Below are 5,323 nucleotides of genomic sequence, written 5' to 3' on the forward strand. Positions count from 1 at the left end.
CATAACCTTGCGAATTTTATTTTTTATTTTTGTTTGAGCGAAGGTTCGAACTCGGAACCCATGGGTTTTTAGGCAAAGGCTAAAAACTAAAGATTTCAAATTTGAGGGGCAAAAATTAAAGACCAGTGCTTTTGAAGGGCAATCCGCACAAAAAAAATGTTTTGTTCTTACCTTGGAGAGCTGCGATCGACTCCTTCGAATGACAATTTAATTCTATCATAATATCTTTTTTTTTTAATTAAAAAAAGTTGTTCCATAAGTCATAACCATTAAGATGATTAGTAAGATGTCTTCATTATCAATTAAAGATTTTGAATTTGTGTTTTGAGAATAAAAGAAATTAATGAGGATTATAGTGGGATAGATGTTTATTAGTGGATTTATGATTTTGTTTTTGTTTAGAAAATATTAAAATAAAAAAGCATAAAATCTTCGTAATAAAATAGAGTGAAAGATTTTTTTTTTTTTTTTAACAATAGAAATAATTTAGAATTTGGAATTAAAGTACTCAAATCTTCATGTTAGTAAATAAAGTTTCTTACAACAAATCCAAGGTAGTATATCACAAACACATTACTAACATCTTATTAATTTGAATTAACCTTCCCCCTTATAAATAATAAAATAACATAACTATCACATTTTTGTTGTAAACTTTAAGCTTCATGTTTTGTAAAATCCTTGTCATTATAAATAAGAATGTTATTATAGTAAAATGACTGCTAATTCTTAAGTGGTTGTTGAAGAAAAAGTTATAATTGAGAATATTAGCTTAAGGGGTGACACAACAGTCCCTGATGAGACAACATGGATGGTTGAATAGGTACTTCAACACAAGCCAACATCACTAACACGAGGCAGCAAAAGGTGTTGTGCATTCGATTATTCCCGAACACAGAACATCCCCTAATCGTATGGCACGACAAGACTGCTTTGAAGGACAACAACACAAGTTAATCTTTTGTGTCCGAATATACACGGAGAGGGATTTGCTCTTCAAGGAGAATATATTTGGGCCTAACATATCTTTTTTTGATAAAACTAAATTGAGTACCGGCATCTCGCATGTTCTGGAGTATGAAAGAGTGTCCACAACAATCCTGCAACATAACAACAGTAGGCCATCTAACATGGTTAAGTTACTTGCTAGGATCCCCTTTGATCCTAGGAGGACGAACCCTAAAAGAGGTTGTTTTGGAAATCACAACCATTTGACATTTATTAGCTAGCAAGTACTATACGGATACACCGTCTATGCCCTGACGTCCACAGCGGATAAGGGCATAGATGCCGTCAACACAATGTCTTCTACCATGAAACAAGTTGGAGCACCTGTTAAAGAAAGGATTGACAGCGGATGTAAGATAAAGCTCCGATGGTTTCGCTAAGTTGTTTAGATATCTTTGTGTTTTTGCTTTTAGTTTTATGAATGACTGTTTAGTATACATTTGAGAGTAAATTCCTTAAATGGTAACCATGTATTAACAATTACCTATAAATATCACTTTTATTTTTTTAGGACTAGAATATCACCCAAGTATTACTATTTTCTCAAAATATACTAACCACACAAAACTCTCATTCTCTCCTACTTTACATGCCACGCCACATAAAATTTTATTTTACCAAAATAGAATCGTTTTTCAATACTCTCCATTAATAGGAACTTTAATTATTTTACGGCTTCCCAAAAAGATTCAAAATTCAGATTTTCTCTTTTTAATTTAATATCTTAAGGGCATAGATGTTCTTCGATTTCTTTATCAAGTGTTATTACAAAATATGGGAAGTCACTTTAAGATCAAATTCTTGATTTATCAAAGCTACCTCAATTCTTAATCAAGAAAGTCAAAGAAAAGGCAAGTAGAGGAATAATCAAGAAAGTAAAGGCAATTAGAGGGAATAATCAAGAAAGTCAAAGAAAAGAATCACTTTGCAGATTTTTATATAGATGAACAGCTTCCAAGAAAATCCAATAAAGGACAAACTTATACCCTTTTTACCAGAGAAATAAGCCATCTCTCCTTATGTCCACCACCCCGACAACAAAAAGTCAAAACAAACACCAAAAAACAAGACCAAAATGGTCATAAGAACCTAACCAGTCTGCCCTTACAACATCCCTTTTCCCAAAATTATATTGCACCTTTCCCCGATTTTGCTTGGCTGAAGTTTATTCCTTTACAAGAATAGACATGAATATTCAAGTAATCTAAAACTCCTATTTCTCTCTGTGTTTACTATTTTTCTTAACGTTCTAAATTGTGATTTTTATTCTAATGCGTTGATTGATTTCAATTTTCAGACCTGAAGAACAGTTAAAGCTAGTTGAACGCGAAGAAATCGATGATGAAGAAGCCTTATTTGAAGCTATTGATAAACGTAATACTATCATTATTGTTTTTACTCTGTTTTAGCTTCAAAATTCAACCGTAGCATTGTTTAAATTCAAAATTTTCATTATCATCTATTTTGTGTTAGTTGTATTTGTATTCAAAATTTCATTAGCATTGTTTGTATTTGTTAGTTCTTAGTATCATTTATACTTATTCTAAGCTAATGATACTTGTTCAAAAACTTTCTTTGGTACTTTGGAATTGGCAATTTTTGTGGGCGATAAGCTTTTAACTACTAATCCTTTGAGATAATAGAGAACCTGAAATTTGCTTGAAAAGACAATCTTTTTTAGTAGTAGAGTGAAATTGGCAAACCCAGTCGTAGTTGATTGATTAATGAATGTGGTTTTTGTTGTTACTTTATTTTTCTACATCTACTTTCCCTTTCTTTTTAGTTGATGGTGTTTTGGTTGTTGATTTGTGATGGTTATGTCTATAGAGGGAAGATCATTTACTACTTGCTCGAATCGAAATGGCAATGCTGGTGAGCAATTATTTTTGCTCATTATTATATCAAATTTTGAAGCTTGTAAGCTTGGTACTAACCAAAGATAGAAAAGATGGTATCTTGCCTTTAATTGAATTCACAAAATAGAAAAGAGATCTATGATGCCGAGTCCCCTAACTGATATCGTGGAATTTTTGTTAGTGTTAGTCATGAAGCTGGCTTCGAGAGTCTGCGGCTTGCAGATCTTCACTAGCAAGTGAATGTTATTTATAAATGGCTTTGCATTGTTAAGTTGTTGATGGATTTGGTGAAAAGTTTATTACTTTGTGCCTGTAGTTGGTTTTCGTTGTTATTTTCTCAGAATAAGCCGACCCGCCGAATTCTTACTAAGTTTGATTTCTTTTATAAATTTTTAAGTACCTAATGAAGCTATTTTTATCTTTATTATGGCTATATATATACATATATATCAAGCAAAACAAAGTATTTTTGAAAATATATTGACAAGGTTTCTATTGGTCAATTTGGGCTAAATATAAGCCCATTTTGGTTACATATCAGCCCAACTTTTAGATGGCCTAAAATGGGCTAAGCTAATAAATTGGCAGGTCAATGACCCGCCCAAACTTGAACGGGTTGCGTGAGTCATGTTTTTATGGTTAATCTTGCCACCCCTAATGATATTCATAAGGATTTAATGTTTTGCAGGTTGTGGTTCTTGAGGTTCCTTAATTTATATGCTGAAAAAGCCAAGATATGAGTGGTTCTCCGAATAAAAGACCACATGAGGATGGTGGAAATGGTGGCAGTAGTAACCATAGTTACTCTTCTGCTTCAAAGTATTCACATGATGACTTCGGTGCGTTTCCCAAGGTGATGAGCTCGGGAACTCCCGAATATCATGCCTCTTTTTGATGTGGGGCGTAATCTTTCGGATGCGGAAGGTCAACGGACTGAATCATCACGAGATGTAGATAGAAGATCTCCTGTGCTACCAATGTACCGTGTGTCATCATGTCCAATCGTTTCACATCCTGATCATTCTGTTGCTTCAGAAAATAGGTTGGAGCCCAAGGAAAATAACAATGGAGGTCGAGGTCGAGAATCGCGATGCAAAAATAATTAAGGGAGTTACCAAAGGCTAAATGTTGACAAGGATGATAGATTTGAGAACCGAGGACGATGATGGTAAGAACATTAGGCATTAGGGATACTTATCACGAATATAGGGAGATGAAGGCGTACAAGGACAAAGTTCATGCGGTGAGTTGGAAAGATTCTAAAGAACAAAACAGGGCAAAAATTCTAGATCCATGGAATGCGCCAAGAACCCATGGTGCGGCCGAGATAGGAAAAGAAGTCTCAAATTCTGAGAACAGGGATTTTGCTAAAGTGCGTGAAGCCGTTGCTGAAAATAAGATGGATTCGAAAGGGGACGATAAATACAAAGATAAAGATAGAAAAAGGAAAGAACGGAAGCACTTTTGATAACAAGGAGTTGCTTAAAGAGGAAAGGGAAAAGGAAAGAAATGATCTTTCGAAGGATAAGGATAGACCAAAGGACTGGGAAAAGGACCATGTGAAGAGGGAAGTAGAAATGGTTGATGTTCCTGGGAAAACAATGAGCTAGAAAATTCAACAATTGGGAGCGAAGAAACGCAGAAGATGATGATAGTGAAAAATACCGACAGAGATGGAAGTGAGAGGAGAAAGGAAAGAGATACTGATTTGGAAGGAGAGAGGCCCGAGAAACGGGCGGTGTGTCATGACAAAGAACTTCGGAGTGAGATCGATACCGAAAGAGTGGGAAAAGGAACGAGAAGTTTTTGAAAGACAAAGAGGGGGGGTGAATCGTAAATTTTTCGTTCCGGTAGTCGACCAGTTAGACCAAATACGATTGCTCGCTCGTAAACACAAAGCGGAAGACGCAGTAACGTAAATGACACAGTAAGTTTTATACCGGTTCGGTATTCACTGCGAATCCTAGTCCCGGCCCCGGTTGGGGTTCTTGTTTAAAGGTTTGGAAACGAGGTTTGAAGGTCCACGTTCACACCTGTTTTTAATCTTTTTTTAACAAAACCTCCAAACCATATTATAACCCCCCCTTTTTTTCACACTATAAATCACCTAAAGAGGTAAAAGAGAGTCTGGGAGAAGAGACAAGCATCGAATATGGTTTTGGGGGAGCTCCTCTTATATTTTGGGGGAGATCAACCCTTAGTTTTTATCCTTTGGAAACAAAAATATCAATTTATTTCCCAAAAATAAGGTCATGTTTGCTTTCCCTTTTGCCGGGGGGGTTTTTTCAAACCGGGTTTTTATCCCCCAGATCGCCTTTTTTAATGGGATGCCCTTTCCCGTTGGGAAAACTTTGGGACCCGGGGGAAAATTAAGGTTTTTTCCTTTTTGAAAATTTTTAAAACGTACGTTATTCCCTTAAAGGAAAAACCCCTTGAGGAGCCCAATTGGGGTGGGGGCT

General features: G+C 35.5%; 1 long non-coding RNA gene across 1 annotated transcript; it reads right to left on the minus strand.

Moving 5' to 3' along the window:
• Positions 1–2,068: 2,068 nt before the first annotated feature.
• Positions 2,069–2,345, minus strand: LOC132067998 (uncharacterized). Its single transcript, XR_009417303.1, has 2 exons — positions 2,220–2,345; positions 2,069–2,179 (listed from the first exon to the last, which is right to left on the minus strand). It is a non-coding gene; the product is annotated as an uncharacterized LOC132067998 (long non-coding RNA).
• Positions 2,346–5,323: the final 2,978 nt, after the last annotated feature.

This window comes from Lycium ferocissimum, chromosome 8 (assembly GCF_029784015.1).
Source record: "Lycium ferocissimum isolate CSIRO_LF1 chromosome 8, AGI_CSIRO_Lferr_CH_V1, whole genome shotgun sequence".
Classification (NCBI taxonomy): Eukaryota; Viridiplantae; Streptophyta; class Magnoliopsida; order Solanales; family Solanaceae; genus Lycium; species Lycium ferocissimum.